Genomic DNA, 12,721 nt, shown 5'->3' on the forward strand with positions numbered 1-12,721 from the left:
TTGTGAACACACTCATTGGTCAGCTGTGGCCTCCCGCCCAGCAGCAGCCACTCCAACCATCTTGTCAGAAGTACAGACCTCCCAGGGACCAGCCGCTGCAGGCAGGATTTCCCCAGGCACCCTGTGAGTGAGCCCCATGGCCCTGGAGCACCCTCACCTTGTAGATGCAGAGCCCCACCTGGGTCAGGTGACTGTCACGGTCACCGCTGACACATGCGTTCTGAACCTGGGTCTGCCCCACTCCAACTCTGAACGCAGAAGCCTTGTGGTTATCTAGGCACTGCCATGGGAGGGACAGTGGGATCCCACGGAGAGGGGCACACCACACTACAGGGACTGCAGGGTCTCCTCTACAAAGGGGAGGCAAGCACTCACCTGGAAGGGTCTGCATGTGGCCCTGCTGTGCAGTGGGCAGATATTAATGGCTTATGCCCAGGGTTCATGCATTTGGTTACATAAAACCAAACTGGGAAAGTGACCTCCCTTTTCCTTGGTCCAGCTGGTATCTTTTAAAAAAAATTCCTGTACAGTGTGGAAAGTGGGTGCAGGCGGACCAGTGCTCTCTGAGGCATCGTGGTTCAGGGGGACCACACCTCTGTGAACATCTGGAGTTCAGAGACTGAATGTAGCTCCAGCTCCTCGACAGGTGGATGTGGCTAGCATGTGGCAGGCAGAGGCACAGCGTGTGCGCCAGGACAGCAGCCATTGGTTCCTTCGTGGTACTTCAGAGCTGTTTCGGCTGTGGCTTCAGTGCACCTCGGGAACTGCACGGGGCATCTGAAGTGTGGGGTGGGCCAGGTTTCGGGGTTCACAGTGCCCACCACTCCGTCCCCCACCTCCTCTCAGAGCCTTCTTTCATGTGAGGAGTGTGGGGTCAAGTTTTAAGGTGCTTATTAGTAATTTAAGTTACAGACTCTGCAAACACTCCCTCGGCAGGAAGGAATGCTTTTCCTCAAGTTTGTTTCCCATGTTTTGAAACTCTACCAAGAAAACGCGAGTTGGTCCTGAAACCATACTTCTAGTGTGCCAGGGAGGAGTGCAGACGACCTTCGATTGTTTTAAGAGAGGAATTGAGCTGCCATCATCCACCCTGCTCTGTGCAAGGAAGTATGGCAGAGCTCTGGGGGTACTTGGGGTACAGGAGGTTCTGTGGGTGCTGGGGTACAGGATGCTCTGGGGGTGCCAGGGTTGTGCAGGGTTTGGGGGTACCTGGGGTGTGCAGGGCTCTGGGGTACCTGGGGTGTGCAGGGCTCTGGGGTACCTGGGGTGTGCAGGGCTCTGTGTTGCCTGGGGTGCATCAGGGCTCTGGGTGTGCCTGGGTGTGCAGGGCTCTGGGGTTACCTGGGATGTGCAGGGCTCTGGGGTTACCTGGGGTGTGCAGGGCTCTGGTGTGCCATCATTTCAGTGAGTGGCCTTTCGGGTTTGCAGGGAGATGGCCATCTTTGGGTAGATGGGCTTTTGTCTGAAACCTCATGCCCATGACCTGAGGAATGTCCCCCACAGGACACTGACACCCACAGAGTGGGAAGGAGGTCCTGGGCAGATGGCAGGATACCTGGTGGTCGAACAGCAACCCCAGGTCCTGGCCTCGGCCAAATGACAAGCAGTTGTCACGTCCAGCCCTAGTACTTGGGAGCATCCTGCTCGCATTTTCTTGGCCTCTCTTCAACTGAGTCATGAGAATGTGTGAGGCCCACTGGAGCCGCAGGTCCTGGTCTGGAGCCTGTGGGCCTCACTGTGAGCCAGGTTTCCACAGGCCCAGCCCCAAGAGATGGGCATGGGATGAGGTATGGGCTCCCATCCTGGTTCACTCAGGGTTCCAGGGGGTGGTTCCAGCAAGGACCCTGGGTGAAGCTCACAAGATAAGTCTGGACACTCCCAGGCCTGCCTCCCCTCTCTTCTGCTGGACACTCCCAGGCCTGCCTCCCCTCTCTTCTGCTGGACACTCCCAGGCCTGCCTCCCCTCTCTTCTGCTGCACACTCCCAGGCCTGCCTCCCCTCTCTTCTGCTGGACACTCCCAGGCCTGCCTCCCCTCTCTTCTGCTGCACACTCCCAGGCCTGCCTCCCCTCTCTTCTGCTGGACACTCCCAGGCCTGCCTCCCCTCTCTTCTGCTGGACACTCCCAGACCTGCCTCCCCTCTCTTCTGCTGGACACTCCCAGGCCTGCCTCCCCTCTCTTCTGCTGGACACTCCCAGGTCTGTCTCCCCTCTCTTCTGCTGGACACTCCCAGGCCTGCCTCCCCTCTCTTCTGCTGGACACTCCCAGGCCTGCCTCCTCTCTCTTCTGCTGGACACTCCCAGGCCTGCCTCCCCTCTCTTCTGCTGGACACTCCCAGGCCTGCCTCCCCTCTCTTCTGCTGGACACTCCCAGGCCTGCCTCCCCTCTCTTCTGCTGGACACTCCCAGGCCTGCCTCCCCTCTCTTCTGCTGGACACTCCCAGGCCTGCCTCCCCTCTTCTTCTGGACACTCCCAGGTCTGTCTCCCCTCTCTTCTGCTGGACACTCCCAGGTCTGTCTCCCCTCTCTTCTGCTGGACACTCCCAGGCCTGCCTCCCCTCTCTTCTGCTGGACACTCCAGGCCTGCCTCCCCTCTCTTCTGCTGGACACTCCCAGGCCTGCCTCCCCTCTCTTCTGCTGGACACTCCCAGGCCTGCCTCCCCTCTCTTCTGCTGCACACTCCCAGGCCTGTCTCCCCTCTCTTGTGCTGGACACTCCCAGGCCTGCCTCCCCTCTTCTTCTGGACACTCCCAGACCTGCCTGCCCTCTCTTCTGCTGGACACTCCCAGGCCTGTCTCCCCTCTATTCTGCTGGACACTCCCAGGCCTGCCTCCCCTCTCTTCTTCAGGACACTCCCAGGTCTGTCTCCCCTCTCTTCTGCTGGACACTCCCAGGCCTGCCTCCCCTCTCTTCTGCTGGACACTCCCAGGCCTGCCTCCCCTCTCTTCTGCTGGACACTCCCAGGCCTGTCTCCCCTCTATTCTGCTGGACACTCCCAGGCCTGCCTCCCCTCTCTTCTGCTGGACACTCCCAGGCCTGCCTGCCCTCTCTTCTGCTGGACACTCCCAGGCCTGCCTCCTCTCTCTTCTTCAGGACACTCCCAGGCCTGCCTCCTCTCTCTTCTTCAGGACACTCCCAGGTCTGTCTCCCCTCTCTTCTGCTGGACACTCCCAGGTCTGCCTCCCCTCTCTTCTGCTGGACACTCCCAGGCCTGTCTCCCCTCTCTTCTGCTGGACACTCCCAGGCCTGCCTCCCCTCTTCTACTGGACACTCCCAGGCCTGCCTCCCCTCTCTTCTACTAGACACTCCTAGGCCTGCCTCCCCTCTCTTCTGCTGGACACTCCTGGGTCTGCCTCCCCTCTCTTCTACTAGACACTCCCAGGCCTGTCTCCCCTCTCTTCTGCTGGACACTCCCAGGCCTGTCTCCCCTCTCTTCTGCTGGACACTCCCAGGCCTGCCTCCCCTCTCTTCTGCTGCACACTCCCAGGCCTGCCTCCTCTCTCTTCTTCAGGACACTCCCAGGCCTGCCTCCCCTCTCTTCTGCTGGACACTCCCAGGCCTGCCTCCCCTCTTCTACTGGACACTCCCAGGCCTGCCTCCCCTCTCTTCTGGACACTCCCAGGCCTGCCTCCCCTCTCTTCTGCTGCACACTCCCAGGCCTGCCTCCCCTCTCTTCTGCTGGACACTCCCAGGCCTGCCTCCCCTCTCTTCTGCTGGACACTCCCAGGCCTGTCTCCCCTCTTCTTCTGGACACTCCCAGGCCTGCCTCCCCTCTCTTCTGCTGGACACTCCCAGGCCTGCCTCCCCTCTCTTCTGCTGGACACTCCCAGGCCTGCCTCCCCTCTCTTCTGCTGGACACTCCCAGGCCTGCCTCCCCTCTCTTCTGCTGGACACTCCCAGGCCTGCCTGCCCTCTCTTCTTCTGGACACTCCCAGGCCTGCCTCCCCTCTCTTCTGCTGGACACTCCCAGGCCTGTCTCCCCTCTATTCTGCTGGACACTCCCAGGCCTGCCTCCCCTCTCTTCTGCTGGACACTCCCAGGCCTGCCTCCCCTCTTCTTCTGGACACTCCCAGGCCTGCCTCCCCTCTTCTGGACACTCCCAGGTCTGTCTCCCCTCTCTTCTGCTGGACACTCCCAGGCCTGTCTCCCCTCTCTTCTGCTGGACACTCCCAGGCCTGTCTCCCCTCTCTTCTGCTGGACACTCCCAGGCCTGCCTCCCCTCTCCTCTGCGCACAAGACATCATTTGAGGTGAGGGGAGGTTTAAAACCTCATCTGAAGTCTTCCCCCATGAAGAAGACCTGGGTGTCAGCTGTAGCTGACCTCACGTGATGTCTCAGGACGTCTGTGTCTCCCACAGGTACTGGGGTGGAGATTTCCCAGGGTTTGCACATGTCCCTCATGTCCACTTCCAATTGCAGAATCTTACTGCCCTTTGGTGAGCGAGGACTTGGGACCCAGAAAGCTGAGCCCAGGCCCAGGGACCTGAGGGGATCAGGAACGCACACCTTTCCACAGTTGGGGATTCGGTGCCCCGTGGGAGCATGGTGCCCAGGGTCTGATGTATAGGTCTGCCCATAAAGAGGAAGACGTTGAAATGGGGCAGTGGGCGTGTGGAGTGCAAGCTGCCCCTCTCTCCTTGCCCGGGTCAGCGAGGGTCTAACAGCCTTCTCCATTTTGGACCCTGCAGATTCCCAATGAACAAGGAAACCTGTCCTCACATGCACAGGAGAGTGGAAATCAATCAGTGAGTCAGAGCCTGAAAGGCCAGAGCTGCAGGCTGTGGAGAGCACAGGGTGGCATATGGAGGCAGGGGTGTGACCCAGTGGGAATGGCAGGTGGAAGGGTTGTAAGGCTGCTGGGGTGGAGCATCCTCTGGCTGGGCTTGAGGTGAGGTTGGCAGGATGCCCAGAGGCCACATCCCAAGTGGCTCTGGTGTCCCATGGGAAGTCACTTAGTGAGGGGGTGAGCAGGACAAGCATCACCCTCCAAGGTACGGTTTGTCACTGTAGAGGGGACACTGGTTCAGAGACATTCTTCCTGTGTCTGGGCCTGGGGCTCAGGGTCCAGCCCTGGAGCAAAGAATACTGGGAAGCAGTAAGGGTGGGTTTGGGACAGGAACAGGAAGGGTGGTGTCGAGGATCACTGACTGCCACTGGCTCAGGAGTAGGTGAGGAGAGTGTCCTGGGGCACAGAGGGCAGAGCATGGAGCTATCTGGGGTTTGGCAGAAGGAGCCTGCCTTGGGAAGAGAGGGGAACATCCTTGTGGACATGTCCTGCAGTGGGTCTGCAGGCAGAAGCTCTGGAGAGGTGCTCATCCCAGATCCCAGGCTGGGTCCTGAGGGAGCACCTGTGCAGATGACGCAGACCCAGAAGGAAGCAAGGAGCATCCTGGGAAGGGAGGAAGGGGGAGAGGGCACAGGGCAGCTCTGACAGAGGTCCAGGCGAGGAGGACACTGACCTTCGTTTTTCAGGGAGACACATCTCACATCCTGACCAGTCAAGGCACAGCACCTGCCCGTAGCTGGTATCTGTTTACTTTGCAGTCTGGTGCGGACTGAAGAGAGTAGGTCAGAGAGCATGCTTATGAGTTCACAGCCTTCGAGTTCTCAGCTCGCATCAAGCCCCCTCCCATCCACTCAGCTCTGCCGTGTAGCCAGGGCACCAGCCCGTGGGAGGACCTGGGGAGCAGGACAGCGTGGATAGACCTTCAGGTCCCATCACCTGGCCTGCAAGCAGGTTCCACTTGAGACCTCTGAGCTGTCCTTGGCCCAAGCCACACTCACATGGCCTCGCTGATCCTCCACACCCAGGCCAGTCTCCTGGGAGACAAGGGCGCTGGCAGCTTCTCCAGAGCACAGATTCATCTGCACTGTGAGCCCACCTTCCTCCCCTTGACAAACGGCCCCTGTGACCAAGCTCAACTACAGGCCTGCAAGTTCCCAGCCCAAGAAGAAACAGCAACAAAACCAAAGACAGCCCTGGCTGTTGCCTCTTCTCGGAAGCTGGGTTTGCTTGGGAAGACTTGAGAAAGAAAAGCATTCCCAGGCAGGAGCATAGTGGGTGAGGAGGGCTGGGCGGCTGCTGAATTCCAACACCAGAAGCCAAGGAATCTCAGGAAAATGCGTCCATTGCTCCCACTCTGCATTTGGACAGTGAGAGCTAAGGAATCAAGTTCTGCTGGGCACGCTGGCTATGCCTGCAATACCAGCGACTTGGGAGGCTGAGACAGGATCAAGGCCAGCCTCATGGACTTACCAAGACAGTCTCAAATTAAAAGATAAAAAAAAAATTGGGATGTAGCTGGGTGGCAGAGTGACCCTGGATTTAATCCCCAGCACCATTAAAAAAAAAAAAAAAAAAGGATCCAAGTTCAAGTTCAGAAAGCAAAAGATGCCACTGGATCTGCAGTGGGAACAGCAAGTCCTATTTTCAGATGAGTAGAGCAGCTGGAGCCACTGCCCAAGGTCAAGAGCAAGTGGGAGGCAGATGGGGCAGACCCAGCCAAGTGGGAGCCGGGCACAACAGGGGTGCAAGGCCAGGAGTTGATCCCTACCGTAGGAGGAGAAGAGCCCCTCCAGGTCCTCCTTGGTGCTGCTGTAGGGCAGGTTGCACACAAAGAGCCTCCTGGAGTCAGCCAGGTCCTCCTCCTGCTCGTTCTTCCCGAGTGTCCGGCCTCGTCAGGGTTGCACACTGTTCTTCAGGGGCCCCTTGGCTGCGGGCATGTGCTTCTCCCTGAACACCTCGATGTAGTGTCCACCTGCAGGAGGAGAGAGTCAGGGCTCTGGGGAGCCTGGGACTTGACACACCTGGCTGGGGACCCAGGCCCTGGCTGCAGGCTGCCAGATGCTCCAGCGATGGGCCCGGCAGCAGGCTCTGTAGCAGGGGCAGCAGTCTGAGCCCCCAGGACCTCACCCAGCCTGCCAGCATGGTCTCAGTCCCTTGGACTCTGCTCCCACTGTCCCAGGCCAAGTGACAGGTTCTCTGAACTCTGAGCCTACTCTGGCACTGCTGGCAGCTCTGCCTTGGGAAAGGTCTCATGTGACAGCTGGACCCTGAACAATCACCTGCTGGTGAGCAGGTTGCAAAAACCACCCTATGTGCCTAACAAGGCCACAGGGATGGCCTGCCTCCACCCGCACTGCCAGAGCTTGATGGATACCTTCCACCGACCTGCCAGCAGGACTCCCGGGGACCCCGTCTACCCTGATACAACACATCCCCAGGAGCTTTGCTTTTCTGTTCTTATTGATGACTATAAATCAACACATTAAGTTTAAATAATAACAGGAAGGTTGCAAAGAACTTTCTTGAGTTCAGACTCTGGTGTGCTCAGGGAATCCACCTGTGGGGCGAAGCTCAGCACCAGCTTGGCAAAGGCCTGGATGTTCCTAATTCTGCCTGACACTTCTACATTGTCCTTCAAAAGGCATGAAAATGTTTATTGCCAAATGTGAAAAATGTATGCCACTTTGGCAAGTGAAAAACATGAACTTGCAGTTTAAATTTTTTTTAATAATTATGAATAAATTCAAGCATCTGTACAGGCCACCTGAGTTCTTTTTCTTCAAAAACCTCTTGTCCTTTCTCCATTTTTCTGTTGGGTGGGTCATATATTCTTCATAAGAATTTGTGTAAATTAGAGAAAGTGGTGCCTCTTGCCTGCTCTTCAGGCTACGGATTCTTCAGTCCACCTTCTGAACCTGTGGCAGCTGTGGCCTTACAGGGTTTCTGGCTGGTAGGCAGTCAACATGTCCATTTTCTGTTTTTCCATCAAAGTTTGCAAATTGCTTAGAAAGAAATTTGTTCAGCTGAAATCCTTGATGTTTCTGAAACTTTTCTCATTATGAGGAGTAAGGCAAGGGTTCATCTTTTTTCCCTAAAAAAAGTTAACTAGGAAGTGCGTAGTACATGCCACTCTTCCCAGCAGCTTGGGAGGTTGAGGCAGGAGGATCATGAGTTCAAAGCCAGCCTCAGCAACTTTGTGAGATCCTGAGCAACTGAATGAGACCCTGTCTCAAAATAAAACATAAAAAGGGCTGGGGATGTGGCTCAGCGGTTACATAACCTGCGGTTTGATCCTGGGTACCAAATTTAAAAAAACAAACAAACAAAAAATAATAAAACCCACCTGACCTCAATCTCAAGGACTGCTTCAGTATTTTTAATAGCAAAACATTTTAACTCCCATATCCCCATTTAGGAGGCCAGGAAAGTGTATCAAATTGTCCCCGATCATGGAAGAACATGCAAGAAGGAAAATGGCAGTGTCACAAGCCAGTCCTCACAGAGGGATGTGGAAAAAGCAAACCAATGGCAGAGGTCAGCATCAGTGCACAAAGAAAAGGACACTTAAGAAGGTTTGTCCCAAATGTCAGGGATTGTCACTGGGTGGGACCCGGGAATTGGGGCGGGGCAGCCCAGTGTGCTGAGAACAGTGGGCACCTGCGGATCACCTCCAGTGGTCAGACCTGCAGTGATCACACCTGCATCCTCGCACCCCCTCTTGCTACGCCTGCTCACAGTCACTCACATGGCCATCCCAGTTATAGGTGACTTTCAATCTTTTTATTTAGCCATGTCTTCTAGGATCTCATATGGGGAACCTCTACGGCTGTCACGAGGCGGGCGTGAGAACAGGGTCCTCTTCTAAGCGAGCTCTAGGGCCAGTCAGCTGCAGCCATGGTGCCAGCTGGCCTGTGGCCTGTTTCTGAAGACAGCAATACCTCCACACTCACAAGCGCCTACAGCGGCCGCCTGCTGCGCAATGGGAAGGACTCTCCCCAGGGACCGTCTGACCACAGGCCAGCCCTGCTGTAGGTGAGGGAGCAGAACAGGCCTCCTCTTGCTCGAGGCAGCCATCGCATTCCCTCCTTGGTGATTCCCAAGATGCCATCGGTCAGCCTTTTTGGTCTGTGATTCCTTCCAGCTCTCAATCTGAGTGGCCTCCTCCTTGCCCTGTCCTCAGAGCACATACCTCTGTGACACTGAACGGGACTCCCCAAAGCATCACAGTGGGGGAGGTGGTAGGTTCCTTCTCGTTCGCTGGTTTCTCTGTCTGAGAACAAAGAGAAAAGGCCACAGTGGGTTCCCTGAGGTGGCGGGAGCAGGGAACAGACCAGGACGTGGCAGCTCCAGGAGCAGCTGCAGCCAGGGTAGCTGAAGTGCTGGCGCCTGTGCCTGCCAGACTCAGGGTCTGTCCAGTGTGGAGGCAGTGGATGCAGGGTCCCCATTTGCCTCTGAAGTGAGAGTTGCAGCCAGGTCAGCACACCATGGACAGGCGAGTAGGCCCCTGGCCATCAGAGGCCAGGGCAGAGGGAGGAGCCGAGGCACCTACCCTGCAGCCACTGATTTCAGTTGGCTCCATGCTACATGCAGAGGCCAGCCTCCTACTGAGCCTCTAATTCCACACGGATTCTGAATTAGGCACCTTTTCCTGTAATTCTGGACTCCAGATAGCTCTGCACAACCTAAGTTTTTGGTAGATCCTTTGGTGCTAAAACCTGCCCAGCTAGCACTCACTTCCCAGCAGAGCCTGCCGTGAGCCAACAGGTGCAGAACAAGGTCATTTCTAGTCCCACCAGAGAAACTTCGATGTGCTGGGAAGGTTGCTGCCCCAACCCTGCTGGACATGGTGACCCCAGGGCCACCCTGACTACAGGGGTTCAGGAGATGGCTGGAACAACAGGCACTGCCAGGATGTCCTCTGCAGACGAGGATCAGAGAGGCCTGTGGGCTGAAGCATCCCCCCAGGCCCAGCAGCCCCCAAGGGTCAGAGCTGAGACTGAGCCTCAAACTCACAGACTCCCTGCAGGGCACGGTAACTAGGAAGGAGGGAGGAGGAAGAGGAAAGAGAAGAGGAGGCAGAGGGAGCCCCTTCCTCTCATTGGGAAGCAAAAGACTGGTTGCTTCCAACTCAAGAATGGGGACACACACATGTCCAAGTGCCCTGTGTCTGGAGCAGAGGACTCTGTTGGGGGACAAGGTGGCCATCCTCAAGGGTTGTGTCCACCTGTATACTCTCAACTTCAAAGCCTGGAAGACCCAGGCTGGGGCCTGACCCCATCATGGGAGCCTGTCACTTCCCTTCTCCGGGCCTCAGTTTCCTCATGAAATAGAAAAAGAACGGCCCCAGAGACTTGAGGACATTCTGTGATAGCAAGTTCATCACCACGCACATAGTCAGTGCTTGACTAAACTCACCTATCAACGACGGCCTGTTCAAGTCCGTCTGCCTTGTTACTGAACACCACGTGCAACACGGCCACCACCCTCACTCCTCCCAGAGCCCTGACAGGTGGCAGGCGGCCCCTCCAGGTGTGGCAGGCAGTGAGCTCAGAGGGGGCAGTCTTTCCTCCATGTGGCACCCCAGCAATGGGGCCACAGAACCACGCGGACATGCACAGAACCCCTCCCTATCCCCCAGAGGCACATACCTAGGCTCCGGGCTCCTGTGGCCTCCTATTCCCAGGCAGGGCCCCTGTGCTCCCTCCCATCTGCTGGGTCTCGGTGGCGGAGGACTCCTCTGCCTCACTCTCTTCATCACAGTTCACTCCTTCATCCTCACTCTCCTCCTCTGAGGACGACTCAGCGGCCACCATCTTGGACTTCAGGTACTCCATGTCCGAATGTCCCTTCTGTGCAGTCGTATTTGGCTCAAGGCCTTGCTCTGCTGAGAGCCGGGGTGGAGGAGGGTCACCTTCCTGGGCAACCAGAGACATAGGGCTGAAAGCCTGGAGGGCGGCTGAGGTGCCACAACCACCATGACCAGGCCCCTGTGTCCAGCGGCCTCAGGAAACCCTGTGATGGGCAGCTCTGTATGATCGTGCCACACACCCAGGGCGCCACGGCTTCCGCCACAGCCTGGTTCTCTCCTGGACGGCCCTCTGCAGTCACTGCTGACCCTCCTAGCTGGGTTACATCCAGGCACATAACGTGTTAGAGAAGGCGTAGGTATGACCAAGGCCTTACTACAACTACAGAGGAACACACTATGGCGTCTGTCACCACAGAGGGCTGCCTGTTCCATCCTGGGCAGGGGCAGCTCTCATCCATCTGAATAGCAGGACGGTGCCAAAGCACCTCCAGCACATCACTGTCAATGTGCTGTGTGCTGCACTCTGGACGTCCCCATCCTGCTACCTGACACTGGACATGCTGTATGATATATGAGGAATACTTGGTAAGACGTCAGCCACTGAGGAGCTACAGATGGGGAATGTGGATCTGTGGTGGAGTGCTTGCCTAGCATGTGCAAGGTCCTTGGTTTAATCCCTGTAGTGTCAAAATAAATAAATAAATAAATAATAATAATAAGAAGAAGAAGAAAATAAAATGTTTTCTTAGATATGCAAAGTCTTCAAAAGGATTTAAAGACATTGGTGGTATTGTTTACTCTAGATATCAAAACTGCATACTGTTTTGCACACTTCAAATTATAAAACATTGTTATATTACTTATTAAAAATAGATAAGTGCTTTTATGAATTTAAAATATTTTATTCTGCACAAAATATTTTAAAACAATTTGCAGAACTGAACAAAATGTATATAAATGAAAGTCCTATGGATTTGTATTCCATAATGCAATTATATTCAAAAATGTATTTAACTTTCAAACGTAAAAAGAAATTATGGTTGAAAAACAGAGGCAAAGCTAAATTCACCTGAATCAAATAGACAGTGAAAACAGCAAATTATAGCTATAATAGTATGGCAGTAAAATCAAATAACACTGATCTAAAAATTTCTTAAAACATTACACTTAGAAACACTAAAATGTTCCTTTGAACAAAATAGTATTTAATCTGTGCTTTAAAATTAAATGGTTTTCAAGATGGTGGAATAGAGGGGGTTGCCTTGCTGGCTTCTCCATGGCATGAAACCAAGAAAGCAGATGGGCAGCTTTTCCACAAGTGAGGTCCTGGAAACCTTCAGGGATACTACACATCCACAAGGTAGACACTCTACTGCCTCAGATCTATACTGTTAGATGGGTAGACACACAAACAACATTTGTCCCAAACCAACCAAGATATCCAGTAATAGAATCCATTGACACCACAGTGGAAGAAATGTTAGAGAAGGAGTTTTAAATTTACATATTTAAATTGATCTGCAAAGTAAAGGATGGTATAAGGATTGAAATCATAGAGAAAATACAGTAAGTGAAATATTACTTCAATAAGGAGGCAGAGATTCTGAAAACAACAATAACAACAACAAAAATCCATCAGAAATCCTAAAAATGAAGAAATCAATAAACCAAATTAAAAATTCACTGAAAGCACCACCAGCAGACTATATCATTTGGAAGACAGAGTTTCAGGCAATGAAAACAAAATATACAGTGTTGAAAACAAAGTTGACCATGGAGAAAAGATATTAAGAGACCATGAACAGAATCTGCAAGAAACATGGGAAACTCTGAAAAGACCAAATTCAATATTCATTGGTATAGATGAATGCTCAGATATACAAACAAAAGGAATGTACCACCTTTACAATGAAACAATATCTGAAAATCTCCCAAACCCGAAAAATAAAATGGAAAATGAAATACAGGAGGCCAACAGGACCTCAAATACGCATCATCACAACAGACCAAAACCAACATACCTTCAGAACGCCTTACCTTCAGAATAAGAACAGAATTTTAAAAATTACCAGATAAAAATGACAGGTAACATTTAGAGGGAAACAAATCCTGATCACAGCTGATCTCT

This window comes from Sciurus carolinensis, unplaced genomic scaffold (assembly GCF_902686445.1).
Source record: "Sciurus carolinensis unplaced genomic scaffold, mSciCar1.2, whole genome shotgun sequence".
NCBI classification, from domain to species: Eukaryota; Metazoa; Chordata; class Mammalia; order Rodentia; family Sciuridae; genus Sciurus; species Sciurus carolinensis.